The following is a 15,775-nucleotide window of genomic DNA, read 5'->3' as shown; positions in this document are numbered from 1 at the left end:
AGTGGTTATCCAGACAGCTGTTTGGTTTTTAAAGCAACTAAAAGAAAAGAATATTTTACATAATCTCCAAAATCACTGTGCTAAATTTAATCAAACTCTGTTCAAATATTCCTTATTAGATATTCTACCAAAGTTGTATTTTTGCCTTTCTACCAATTGTCCAGCCTCTTTACCGATAAAGTGAAAGTTGTAATTTTGACACCTCAGCAGAACAAAATTTTAATCAAGCTTTGTGGGAATGTTTCGTGTAAGCTGTTATAATTGTTTCTTTGTAGCCTTCACAGCAACCCTTTGGCTTCCATAGCAACTAAATGTTGAACATATTTTTAAAAAAATATTTTCATTAAAACCACTGAGTGATTTAGATATGTTTTTGTAAGTGTTCCTTATTATTTGTTCTATCAAAGTTAGGTGGAAAACACATCTAACATTTTTCTCATACTCCCTGAGTAATTTTAAATAAAAAAATTGTACGAGTGTTTCATTTTCAACCAAAGCTGATTTTCTGAAGTCTGTCTTTTGAACTCTTCACTTTCATGGCAACCAGTTGGAAACATTGTGACATGCCCATGTCAATACCTGTTACATTTGGCATTAAGTCTTGTGTAAGACAGGTCAATGATCTGAAGCCCACTGTCAGATGTACACCGAATATTTTGGAAGGTACTGTCAACTTGTCCTGCTTGTGTAAAAGAACTGTATGCAAGAAATATCCAAGCATCCATATCTGTAAGTTGAATAGTTTGATTGTAAAACTCCTTAAAGATACATTTATTAGATACATACGTGTGGCTTTTCTGAATATTCACACATCACATATACTGTCTTTACTCTTAGATATAGAGCGTCTGCCTCGGATGCGGGAGGTCATGGGTTCGATCCCCAGCCGAGTCATACCAAAGACTTAAAAAACAGTACTAACAGCTGCCACGCTTGGTGCTCAGGATTAAGAGGTTTGAACCCCAGCCGAGTCATTCCAAAGACTTATACAAATGATACTAACAGCTGCCTTGCTAGGTGCTCAGCATTAAATGGTTAGTGTTATGACTGGTCGGCCTGGTGTCAAGATAATGTGACTGGGTGGGACATCATGCTACATGTCTGTGGCATGATGCCCCAGTGCTAGACATTATTATAAAATGCCACAATGCAGACATCTTAGCGATATGACTGAATTTTTTTAAAGCTATGTTAAAAATCCAAGTCACACATACACACACACACTCTTAGATAATCATGTTTTTTTCTCGGTTTTAGTATATTACATTTAATGTTTTTGATCTTTTGATCTTTGTTTGATTACTCACAGCTTTTATCAAAATTTGGTGCACCAAAACTTTGCCGTTTTTACTCTTTGTTCAGCACTTATTTGCGGTTTTTCATGTACCATATTTACTGGGTTGTTTTTCAGCAGAATGAATGCATTGAGCCTTGGGCTCCTTGAGATAATTATGTTACATGTATTTATTTTTAAAGTCCGCTTGTGTGGAGTGAATTGCTGCTTCTAATACCTTTACTATAACAATAGAATTACTACTACTACTTTTATTTTTTTTTTGTTGCTGATGATTATGAGAAAGAGACAGATGCATAGTTTATCACAAAGGTTATTTACTATTCAGAAGTGTAAGGGTCACACAATTTCAGAAAGGGTCAAATTCAGTATGCACAGGGTATACTAGTACTAGCAATGGAGTCCAAAGTAGAATTTGTACATTATGTCTACGTCATGTACTGGCAACCTTTCAGAACTGCTGTGCAAGGTCCACTCAGTTGTAGAGTGCTACGTGTCGTGTAATATTCGTCCCTTTAATTTAATTATCATATTTAGTACATACAGTAGTTGCACCACACGCCTTTACCTGTTCAAAGTTAATGCTCATTAAAAAAAGGTGATACTTTTTTAAAACTCTACTCTGTCCATTAGCACAAGTTTGTTATTACTTCTATTAAACCTGTCTGCGGCGGTTCGAGTCTAAGATTCAGCCAATGTGGGCATGTGAGAAAGCTTGCCAGTAGCTTCTCGTGGGTCGGTGGTTCTTTCCGGTGTTTTCCGGGTTCTTCCTCCACCATTAATACTGGCCGCCATGTATAGCCTATCGTGCTGAAAAATGGCGTTAAACCCCACAACAACAACAACAACAACTTCTATTAAACTACTTTGAGAATTTATGGAAGACACACATTTATGCCGAGGTCTAGTTGGTCCCAAATATAAATGGTGCTTCTCAGTCATCCAATATGGCCACCACAGCAGCCATCATGCAAGTCTTTTTATCGCTACTCCTGAAAGCAGCATTGGGTTGTTACTTAAAGACTTCTTATGATGCCTAGTTCATTCCAGTGAAAATGGCACTAGTCTGATGTACAGTATGGCCACCATGGCAGTCATCTTGAAAATCTTTTTACCACTACTTCTCTGGAATGGAAAGTCAAACCAACATGGGGCTTTCACCAGAATTCTTATATCGAGTTTGCCCCAAATGAAATGCTTTTATTTTGACGTCTAATATGGGCACCATGGCAGCTGTCATCATTGTTTCTCCTCCTGAACAAGCCATGAGGCTAACAAGTTTGCATTAGACACTCCTTTTCACGTTGTCGAAGACCGCCTTCTTAGATGATGAAGTGTTGTGTTCTAAACAGGCCTCCTGTAACCAATGTTTCTCATTCAGACATCTCTGTATGGGAGCATAGTTACCCAATCTTGATGTTGACATCTTGGGGGACCTAGAGTTTGGATGCAGTTGAGTACACCAAGTCTCTGAAGTATGCCCACTTTTCTTCGACTTTATATATTGATTGTATCTAGTTGGCTGCAGAGTTCTTCAACAAATGACTATTTCAGATTCTGCTGTTTCATTTTGGAGACATTAAGCTTTTTGAACCATCTTTTGCCATGTGGTCGTCTTCTAGGCTGAATCTGGATATTGAGCTTGGAGACTTTGAACTTATGGTCAGTCCACCATTCTACATTTTTCATGACCCTTATCACTCAGACATCCTGCTTGTCATTTCTTCTGACGATGAGGTAGTCAATTAGATGCCAATGCTTGGAGCGTGGGCGCATCCAAGACGTCTTATTGCTGTTTCTCATGCGGAAGACTGTTGGCGATTAGAGGGTTGTGTTCCGTGCATTCCTTAGTACATGGAGTCTGTTGTTGTTACCATTGATAAAACCATTTTGCCAATGGCACCTGGCTAAATCTGGTAATCTGTTCCAACACTAGCACTAAAGTCAGTACGGATGATGAGCTTGTCTGCATTTGGTACTTCTGCAAAAAGAGACTCCATGTCTTAATAAAATTTGTCTTTATATGTCATCTGGGTTGGCCATAGTGGGTGCATTGGCGCTGATGAGAGTTGCATGACTTTTTGCAGTCACTGGGGGTATTATTTGCATTAGTCTGCTATTCACATATTTTTTGGGAGATTTATGATCTTGCTAACTGTGAATTGGCGGCAAACCCAATATGAGTTTCACATTGCTCCTCGTTACCTCAACAACTCCCGAGAGGGTGTAGCCGGCCTCAGTTAGGTGGGTTGTCATTCCTCAGCTAAGTGACCTTCACTCCGGGCTACAATCTGGATGTTGAATTTGGTCAGTTCTCTACCAACTAGAGCTGTTCTTTCTGGTCTATCTGCTGTTATACTGTCTATTATTGTGCATACGTTCAAGGCACCGATAGTGAGTTGCGTCGCCTTTGTCTGACCTAACAAGACATAGATGTCGCTTAGTACTTTAGTACTGGACATTACAAACAATTTTAGTAATACCATCCACAAATATATATTGGATAACCACAGGGCCGGCGCCAGACTATCTGGCGCCCTAGGCAAGGTTAGATTCTGGCGCCCCCTCACCCCGCGGCAAACTGAAGGTTTTGTATACGCGTAATTCCACGGAAAAACTCGTGGCCTACAAAAACACGCGAACGTAATTACGTCCTGAAAATTTCGTATACGCGCGATTTTCACTCACTAATTTTGCTTGTTCCGGTCAGCCTGATGTTTCGGTCAGACTGAATCTACCCGATTATTTGTCCCTGTATGAAAATAACCTGGATAAAAAACGACTCTCAATAAAACTGAAATTTATTTATTTATTTTTCAAAACTGTTGTTGATTTGGAGAAATTCGCCCCCTGAAATCAGCGCCCTAGGCGGCTGCCTAGTTTGCCTATATGGTAGCGCCGGCCCTGGATAACCCAACTACATAATGTATTGGCACTCGAATGTGCAGATGCTATGGAGATCCTGATTAAATATTAAAGAGTTGTTAATGTTCGAAAATACACACACCTTTTATTTCATAACAGCAGCAATATGCGTGTATAAACGGATACGGTATAAAAAAAAAAAAAAAAAAAAAAAAAACGTGTACTTGTACGGGTAATTCTAAAATGTAAAAAACAAAACAAACACAACTAATTTCCAGGTGCAACTCGCCTGGCACCTCTAAACCTCAAGGCGCCAGGGGTTCGCTTAAGCAGCAGAGGGGGCGAATCGGACATTTTGTCCAATCGTTATTTTGCTTAATTATTACTTTCTGCACTCAACGATCTAGTGTCGTCAGCGCCTGGTAAAAAAAAAACGACGACGTCGTTGGGGGATCGTCGCGTCGTCATTTGGTTTAATTAACACCTTCTGCGCGCCGATCCCCAGCGTCGTCAGCGTCCGGTAAGCACGTCGACGACCGCGTCGATGTCATTGCCCCCTCTGCTGCTAAGAGGTTATTTACAATGAAAATTATTTACAACTAACCGAATATTTGGTCAAGTCCGATACGATATCGTGTCCGAGGATCATGTAAATTTATCGTTATGAATCCATGTGGGGTCGACTGAGCATGACTAAAAAAGTTTCGAAAAACATTAAAGTCCATGTCACCGCCGCACCATGTCTGCCAAATATTTCGTAGCGTGTGTGTATCAACGCCGTTGAATACAGCAAGAATATTGCAGTTATCTCTGATTACTTTTGGAATCTGAGTGTATCGTTGAGTGACATATATCACGTCAGTGTTTTTATGCCTGCCTCTGGAAAATATCCTAGCTGGGTTCTTTTGATTGTCTAACATAACATCATCGTACACGACTAGATTGTTAACGTCGCCATCAATATCATCAATACCCGGTGCATCATTGATATCCGTAATAAACTCAATAACATTCTTTTTAGCGATCGCTGATGCATTCTCGTTGAAATCTTTCAACACCTCGTAGCATCGTTGATCATCTACGCTAGGAGCAACCAAATACAACTTATCCCACTTCATCCATCTCATTATTAAATTGAGTAACAATTGCGTCTTGCCGGATCCAGATGGTCCGATGATAATCATCCGGATCGAGTTTGGTAACGCTGCAACATGCTTAACTGGTTCTCTTGTTTTAGTCGCCGAAAAATCAATTATATTCATATCTCTATACATAAATTATGGATCTATATTGTGTGAAGTGTAGAGTGCGTACTGGCACAAATGATATGACAACCGTTACGACAAGAAATAACAGATCGGCGCTTACTGGTAAGTGTGTACAATGCGGTACAAAAAAATTTAGATTTATTTCTATTAGACCCGGAGATGTTTTAAAAAAAAGCGAGGAGGTGACATCGCAGCCAAATTGGCAAAACTCCCCGGAACACCGTGGGCAAAGTATCCAGGAGAAAAACACCTCCCAGGATATAACTACTGTGGCCCCGGAACACGATTAGATATTAGACTCGATGCTCAGGATCAGCCCAATCCAGGTGAGTATCCGATAAATGCTATTGATAAGGCGTGTCATGCTCATGATGTTGCTTACAAAAGTAGCGATCTGCAACAGCGTCATATCGCGGATGTAAAATTAATTCACGCGCTAAATGCTATTCCTGATAAATCCGTCAAAGAAAAATTGGCCTCATGGTTGGTAAAATCGGCTATGAAAGGTAAATTAATGATTGGCGCTGGTAATTAATAACAATCATCCAAGAAAAACGATGGATTCCATCTATTATTCTCCGAGAGGATACTGGAAGGGGAAGGCCGCAATTGGTAAGCTTGCAAGCGCTGCAAAGGTAACAAAGACCACTGCGGCTAATTGGTTATCCAAACAGGCTATATGGCAAATCTATCTACCACCGCCTAAACAAATCAACTTCTCGCGCTTTGATGTCAGCGTACCTAATGAAGTTCATCAGGCTGATATACTATTTCTGCCGCATGACAACGGTTACAAATACGCGCTAACCGTAGTTGATGTTGCGAGTCGATACAAACAAGCGGAACCGTTGAAAACAAAGTCAGCAACTGAAGTAGCCGATGCGTTTGAGCGGATTTATCGAAGAGGTCCTCTGCGCTGGCCAAATCTATTACAAGTTGATCCTGGTAGTGAATTTCGCGGCGCTGTTTTATCAACGCTGAAACATCATAGCGTCGCGATACGACGAGGTCATACTGCGCTACATCGTGATCAGGCAATTGTTGAACGATTCAATCGGACTCTCGCTGAACGGTTATTTGGATATCAATACGCGAAGGAATTCATTCAAGAAAAACGATCTCGTGAATGGGTCAAAAGGTTGCCAGGTGTAATTGCAGCGTTAAATAACGAGATTACCCGAGTAATCAACATGAAGCCCAGCGACGCGATTAAATACGAGTATATACCCGGAAAATTAAAAATAAATAGCGTTTCTAAGCCGATTCTTGGCGATGTCACTGTTAGATATCTATATGAACCAGGAGAGCTTGAAGGCGGTAAAAAAAGGGCTACCGATCCTATTTGGAGTGTTACCACACATAACATATCAACGATAACACGATCAACTGGTAGACCACCGATCTATAGACTGGATTCAACTGCTCCTCAGCGCGGATTTACACGCGAGCAACTACAAGTGATACCTAACGATACTCAATTACCCCCGCGTGGTCTTAACTAGCGCCGTTGCGTCTATTACACTCAAGACAGGTCAACCTCACATTGTTTTTGACATGACCGAGACTGTTATCGATCCTATCCACGGTAAATTGGCGAGTGTCTTTATCCGAATAACGCCAACTCATTATGCAATTGCAACTCGCGCAGTGATTATTCTGTTGTTGTCGTAGCGAGATTATTAATTCGGCATCAATATCAAAACGCCGCTGTTTTTTTTTATCCTGTTGGCGGTAACCCGAGAGTTTTCTATCAATGACGCTTGCATCGATGGTGACTTTGTCGCCGGCTTCGTCGGTGGCTTCGTCAATAACAATTCTTCGAAGCTGATTTATCCTTCGTACTCTGGACACTGCAAGATAGACTAGATTCGACCATTCGATGCGATTATCAACTATCCAAACAATTGTGTCCGTGATGGTTAGTCCCTGCGAGGAATGTATTGTTGTTGCGTATCCTAGCGTCCACGGGGATTTATCAGCACGTAGCGCGTCCTCGACGACGCTGATATCAACGAGCACGATATCATTCAGCACGAGAATTTGTTTTTCTGTCCGGCCTGGAATTTCAACTTCAATGTTCTGCCGCCGTGTGTCCGCGGGTCTATAACATAACGGCACTGGACGCGTTGGAAACTTTTCCTTATGCAACGTAAACAACTTCCGCTGAAGTGTGTCTCTGACTATCTTTCTACTCGCTACAATCAAATCGTTTGGTCTCCATGTTTCCCAGAATTCATTTAACGGCGTTTCCGGAATCACCTCGCGAATTATTTCACATTGAATTCTATCCGGCTGTAATCTGATTAATTTCTTAACCTCGCGCAGTTGTTCATCAAGTGCTCGGTAATCAGTATCGGTTTCTTCATAATAGTCCACAAAACCCCTTAACCAATCATGTGGACCCTCGCCGACAAATGGTGGTGGTTGGCCATGGTCCCCACACATGATTACCGCTGTATTCGCGCGCAGCAACCACTCAAGAAACATTTGTAAAGTATCTAACGAAACAGTACATATCTCATCCCAGATGATAATGTCGGGAATAAATTTTTCACCCATTCGATCAGGAGTCCACTCACCGCCGCTGTATCGAAAAAAGCTGTGATAAGTAACGGCGTCAACATTTCGTTGTTTTATCTCTCGCGCTAGTCTATGGGTCGGTGTAAGCACGATTATACTTGCCCGCGTTCGAAATAATTCAATTGCCCGAGTCGTCTTTCCTGACCCGCCACAGCCGCTTAAATAAACCGTCTTGTGTCTACAAATTGGATCAGAACACGATGGTGCATTAGACCATTCTGACAATTTATCACCGCGTAAGTAGTTGTTCTCAACGGTGACATCTGCTGACGGGGAATAATCGCGTCGTATTTCATTTTTAATTCTCCATGTACCCCAACTCTCGTCCGGACTAGTAAACTCGGCTACGTTTTCCTTATACTTTACGTCTATGTAAAACGAATCAACGGCTACTCTAACCGCGGTATCGGGGAATCTATTTATCATCGAGAATAAATTGATAGCGGCATATCCCAGCATAGACGCCCTCAAATGTGGATACGCCGGGCTGTCTCCATCGCTGTAGGTAACAACTGTACCCAACCTCGTTCCATTGGACAAGAAAGCTGTTTTGCAGTTCACGTATCTATTTTTTGCCACTGTGTCCTTGATTACGAAATCATATTCTGCGTCATCTATAATCAGCCGTGAGCAATATCGTTTGTAGTCGTGGTTTTTTCCACCTTGTGTGAACTTACCAATTATTCTTCTACCGAGATCTTTTGCCTCGCGGTTTCGTTGGTTAAATATCCTCCTGGACCATTCGATGATATATTCCTCGTCGGCATCAATGTTTTTTCTGGACTCGTCAATTATGCTATCTAGACGCTCCGGTTCTGGTAACCAGACTTCAGTCTGTGCCCGGTATGATATAATCGCGTCACTGACAATCAACGAAACTAGCATGCTACAATCAATCATATACCGTAGCAGCGCTATTGGCAGCCATCTCTTTTCAGCCATGTGTCTACCGATCCAAATATAGCAACAGCGATGGAGTCCTGCCGCGAATTCAAATGATACTATGCGAGCGAATCCGGTTAAATCAAAATCAGGCAGTGGTCCATTAATAGCAACACGAATCATTTCATGACTGGGGTGTCCAAATCGTCTAAAGTACTCAGCGGCGGATCCATACCCGAGAAAACTCGCTGGATAACAGGCAACCATATCAACCGAGATCATAGCGTCGCGGTTGTATTCAGTGTTCCATAGTCCACCGTGATAGTATTCCAAACAACTGGATTGTACATCCGGTAGAAATTCCCTGCGCGTTGGTCTCCACGCATTTTTCCTTGCTGCAACATGAGCTACAACCGATGGAATCGTAAAACAATTTGTTAGCAGTTGTTCATCATGCTCCTCAAATTCTATGGCGGTTTTTTTCATCCTGTTGTGAAATGCTTCAGTGCGATATAATTCACCGTTTGGTCTTACAAACTGATCAAAGGTATCCGCATCGTTTTCAGCGCTGCGAAGTAACCACATTGATACAGGGTCGTTTTTACACAAGTAGGCAATAGCATCAAATAGTTTCCTCTCCGCGAGAAAACCGTCCTTGGAGAATTGTTCTCCCAGGAATTCTTCGGGTATGTACTTTACTGTTCTATCCCGTGGAAATATTGTGATCACGGGCGTCCATGCGTGTTCGTTATGATCAATAATTTTGATTGGGGCTCCCTTCGATTTATACTTCGATTCGTATAATACTTCACCGGTTATCGTTGTAACGGTTATTGGAAATCTCAGCGATGTTTCTAATCTCGCTATGTCGCTGATGGTTGCTCCACGCTCTTTTACGGTTAGTTCCCACTGGTTGATTTTGCTACGTCGTAAATCAGTCAATTTGTTTCCTCGACATGCATTTGTAAAATGCTCTATTATTCGTTCTGCTACACAATTTATCCCAGTTGACTGTTTCATCGGTTTCAGTTTTCCGATATCAGGTTTCTTATTTAACGGGTATATTCCATAAACAACTGCTGTTTCAGGATACGCTCGTTCATAGTATGGTTTGTCAATTCCGGTTAACAACCCCGGCTTGGAGTCGCGGCTGACAGTGACTGTTTTCTTGTCGCTGAGAACTGGTTCAAATTTATCACGCATGATCCAATCGCCTGATTCCACCCGGACAATGAATTTTACTCTGAAGAAATACCTTTTACCGTCAAGTTGTGATATTATCATTGCTGCGCGGTTGTCGTTCATGGTAGCATCAACAATGCCATCAATTCGAAATGTTGACCAACTGTGAGATGCGCCATCACGCTTGAATTCATTGATACAATCGCGTATTTTACTCAACAGGGTTTTATCGTTTATTAACGCTTTTGATGTGTCCTTGAGGACTCTATCGAGATTAAACCTAATATTTTTCCGGGGTTTAATTGCTGCCAATCTCTCGAACTCATCCATATAATTAAAACAAGTATTTAAATGAAAGAATATAGTATAATGAATCACTGCAAATGGTTGATGATTGGGTCGACAACCCCGTGCAATAAATCATGTAGAGGTGAATTCTGCGGGTATCATTTACAAAGCGTTCGTAATGGTTCTCTTGGCCCCCTCCCGTGCTTGGTTTGCCACGTCGGTGTAAGAGGAAAATCACAGTTGTGTATCAATTGTGGCGGAAAGCGATACAGGGAACTAAAACGCTATTATGACAAGCGAATTAAAAACGCCGTCATCAACCCCACCGCCGACTTCGTCATCAAAACCCCCCAAGACTACGTTGAAAGATTCATAATTAAACCAAATAATAAATTAGACAAGTAGTATTATTATACAAATGGACCAAGAATTTCAGCCGCATCCCCTGCTCGTCAATTACGAGGCATCTCGCGACGGTATTGTTAGAAATCGTAGACTGAAGAAGCCGGTTGGATGGAAAAACAATCACGGGTATTTAATGTTTACTGCTGGAGGGAAAAAATATCTCTGTCACAGAATCATCTATGAATGTTTCCACGGATTGATCAAAGATACTCTCGTTATTGATCACATTGATTCTAATTATCAAAATAATAGACTGTGTAATCTGCAAGCCATCTCTCAGAGTGAAAATAGTAAAAAAGGCCAAACTGGTAAATACTCAAAGAAAGTAAAACCCGTAAAGTCATTTGATACAACAACTCACGAGGAAAAAATATTTCAGTCGATGAATGAGGCAGGAAAATATTTTGACATTTGTATCGCCTCAATACAATTTGTTGCAGAACGAATATATCAAACAGCGATCTCAAAAAAGACGGGTCATAGAATTCGATTTTCATATATAACATCAAAGGGAGATAACTCGTTTTGTGATAGCGTCGCATGACAAGAGTTACGTCCCTTGAAGTCTAATTAATGTTGCGTCCCTTCAAGTCCAATTAATGTTGCGATTAATTAATCATTTTACGATGAAAACTAATGAAATACACGCTATTATCTAACAGCTGTATTCTTTTTTTTAATGTTTTATTTGAGTATTTGGTTTCATTTAAATGCCGTGAAACACCATTAATAAGTATTTAAGGATTCAAACGATTCAAGGGAATTCAAATTAACACACACCTTGTGACTGACGCCGCTGTATTAGTCACTTTATATACAAGATGACTCGTTATAAGCCTGGGGCTTTCGAAAGCCAATTCAACTAATCAAAACTAACCCACGCTCTTGACCCGGGCGTGTGGTTGTCTTTTGTTCACAATCATGCAACCGGGTTAATTTAATTGGGTTGCTTTTGATTGGTTGAATTGGCCGTAGAGTTCCGCCCCGCCGTTTTATGTTTGTGCTGTCTTGTGCCGTCCCATCATCCATCAATCATTTCATTGTAAATATATTCATCCTTAATTAAGTACATGTAGTGATGTCCCCCAAGCATATCTTCTGGGCGGTCTACGATGACGTTTGTCACCCTAGGCCTCCCTCCCGGAGATGTATGCTTTGGGGTTCCAAGATGTGAATGTCCTTAATTAAGTATATGTATATGCCTGCAATCTGCCACAACACTCGAGTGGAGATCTACGGCATTGTACTGTCCATGTATGCCTGCAATCTGCCACAACACTCGAGTGGAGATCTACGGCATTGTACTGTCCATACAAAAAACGGGGTCAAAAATGGCCCCAATAATTTTATTAAAATTTTTGATATTAGAAATAAGATGTTTTATAAGAATAATGAATATCGAAGACATCAATAATATATTAACTGAGATTTCAAAATTAAAAAATCAAGGAATTGAATTATCTGATGGTCTCGACAGTGAAAAAATATTATCCGATTATGAGATTATTAATGAACAGTCGAAACGGGGGCGTTTTACCCTGGCCCGCGAGTATTTTTTTATAAAACGATTACAACATACGATTAATGAGAACCTGTACCACAATGACGCAAATGCATTCATTGGACTATTTACTGCCGTTGAAATAATACGAAAAAAACTCGGACGTGTTTATGAACGACGCCGGGAGATTTCTAGTAAGATCAAAAACATTAGAAGGATTATAGACGAAAACTCCGTGGAGCCCCCGATGGTACACTCGGCGGAAAATTAGAAAATTGCGGATCAATTTACAATAATGGTAGGTGAATCACTTACTACTCGGCTAGCCAGAGAGCGGCTAGCAGCGCTTAGAAAGTTTATACCGTTACGAGACAGAGTGAGAGAGAAACTTCAAACGCGACAACAAATGCAAACTGATTTTGCTGTTGGAAGTGAACAGTTATTTGCCCCGGTAACTAAAGCGACTAAGGATGTTACGGCGGCAACTGTACCCGTTCTTGGTGCGCTTGAAAAGATAGCGGCTCAGACCGAACAAACAAAAAGGTCTTTAGAAACACTTCCTGCAAAAATAGCGGCTGCTACAACACGGAGGCCGCCACCACTCGCTATAACCGAACCACAAGAACCCTATGTTACAATGGCCGACGAAGAAGAACTAGGCGCTACTGCGAAAGAACCAGAAGAAGAAATACCAGAAGAAGAAATACCAGAAGAAGAAATACCGGAAGAAAAAGAGGGGAATATACCCCGTATTGTACTCAAGAAGAGCACAATAGATGAAATTAGAGGCTTCAGCAACAGGGAAGAATTAATTAATTTTACTGCCAACAATTTTGCTAAGAACATACGAGATAAGAAGCATATCAATAGCGGTTACGAGAAAAATATAAAGTCGTTAAAGGACTGGGCAAGAATAGTGTATTTAGCGAGTAAACATAAAGATGCATTACCACATCGTAGTAAATCCGATTACGACGCATTCCACAAGGAAGTTAAGAGTATAACACCAAAAAAAGGAAAAGGATACTCTGTTGGTAAAGAATCCTACGGCGTTACCTGTCCTAATAGTGTTCTCAGTGATATATCACGGCTGGAAGTACTAATCGGAGGAAAACGAGCCGGAAATAACTCTACGGAAATAATCAATGAGGCCGCTGATATTTGCAAGCGGTTATTTGCAGGCGGTATTATGGACATTAATGCATATCGAACGCTCATAGACGAACTCGTGGATGATTAATTGGAAAACTGGTGTTTTTAATAAGGATGATCATACACTACAACCACGATAAACCAGTACTCGTCTACGTGGTAAACTCACGATTGCCTGTTTACCGCGCGTACTATGGAGATGGTCTCGGTAGCACCATTGCGGGGTTATTTACAAGAATGGCTCCAAAAGTAGCGCCGTTAGCCAAACAATTAGGAATGAAGGCTATTGATGTTATTCGTGATAAGGGTATTAGTGCCATTGGAGATGTTGCCGGAAGGGCGTTTTCTGCCGCACGAGACAAACTAATGTCATTGGTGAAATCCAGGAGAAAAAAACAGAAACCACCGGTAATGCCATCAACGACAGTGATGCCTGCAAATGTCAGTAAAGTAATAAATAACGCCGTGGAAGAAAAATTAGAGTCATTGGCGACGACTCCGTCGTTGGCGACTTCGCCATCCGCCGATGCGGCAACCAACGCGCTCATGAACGCGATAGCGGGAAGTGGTTTAAATTCAAAGAATTTACGACAAAAAAATCGCAATTGAAAACATCAACATGATAAATAATAAAATGTTTGCGCGAACCGCTGATCCCGCGTTTGATATGGATGCCCCAGTGCGCAGGGATGATTCTGTCCGTGATTATCAATATTATTCTTATTATGCAGCGCAACCTGACCTACGATCGCGAATTGAACTTCAAGTCCAAGATACCAGTAAATACTTTCTGCCGTGTGAAGCGTTTATCGAAATTGAGGGAGAACTCGTGACAAATGCCGCCGATAATACACCATACGCAGATGACCATCGTGTTCGAGTTGGCTTCGTCAACAACGGTATCATGGCGTTATTTGAGAGCGCCAGATATCTTATTGACGGACGAGAAATTGAATCAATAGAACGCGAGGTTGATGTTGCAACAACGATAATTGGGTTGGCGAGATACTCGGATGATTATACAAGATCGGCGGGCCCATCTATGATGTTTTCGAAGGACACCACTAATAACGCTGATCATCTTCAGTACATCAACGTGCTGGCGGAAAGAGATACCGCATTTGACCCACAAGCTGAAGCAGCCAATCCAGACCGCAGGGTAAGACCGGGCGCTGAGTTCAATATCATAAAAAGTACTAACGATAATTTTAATCTAGGATTTGCAACACGAGTAGGAATGTTGCAAAGACCACGCCGAAAGTTTTCATGCGCGATTCCACTCCATCACATATTTGGATTCTGCAGAAATGTCAGGAAGGTTATCTATGGGGCTAAGCATACAATCGCGCTGACGCGAAGGGGCGATGATAACAATGCAATATGGCGTGCTGCTGGCGTCGCTGCCGGTAAAGTCATTTTAACTAAAATGGCATTGTGGATGCCGGTGCTGACTCCATCAGTTACCACGGAAGCACGATTGTTAGCATTTATGGAACAGGGAGGGAAATCGCTGTTGAGTTGGCTAGCGGTAACAACTGATGCTAAAGAGGATAACGTCGCCGATACGTTTACATGGCACCTGGCGTCAAAACAGGGTGTTTCAGCCCCGCGTCATATATTCATAGCGCTACAGAATAGGGAACGATTGGGCAGTCAAGAACGCAGCCATATGATATTTGATCAATTAGGAGTCAGGGATGTTTCGCTGAGAATAAACGGACAACAGGAACCATCCGAGGATATACAGCTTAATTACGGCGACAACCATATCGCACGTGTGTACCATCGATTGCTGTCGTATATGGGTCGTGATCAAAACGTCGACACTGGTTTGCAAATATCACAACTTGATTTTAAAAACCTGTATCCGATTTATTATTTTTCGCTGGAACATCTTGATTTAACGAGACAATCCGTCGTTGATATACACTTCCGAGCTCGTATAGACCCGGCTGGTGTTAATTATAGAGCGGTTGCTGTCATTCTCAGCGATAAATCAATGCTGCTAGAAGGTGTTGGTGGACGAATGAGAATCGTTGATGCGCCAGTGGAAAACATGTAATTGAAAGCACAAACGCGTTTACAATAAATGTCGTATAGTGTCGTCAGTGTAGAGTTGACTGATGGTCAAGTCAAGAAATTACGATCAAAGTCGGCTAAACAATGCGGAACCACAATAACGCTGAAGCCGTCGCAGATGGCGGGTGGTAATCATAAGATATCGTTGACGGCGCGTCAAATAAAACATTTCAATGATGCGATGAAGAATAAAAAGGGTGTTCAAATAGATTTTTCAGCCGCAGCAATTAAAAACATGGAAAAGACCGGTGGGATATTTCCGCTGTTAGCTGCGATTCC

The sequence above is a fragment of the Sinohyriopsis cumingii genome, chromosome 1, assembly GCF_028554795.1.
Source record: "Sinohyriopsis cumingii isolate HCF-2022 chromosome 1, ASM2855479v2, whole genome shotgun sequence".
NCBI lineage: Eukaryota > Metazoa > Mollusca > Bivalvia > Unionida > Unionidae > Sinohyriopsis > Sinohyriopsis cumingii.
Note: the sequence above shows the minus strand (reverse complement) of the source record.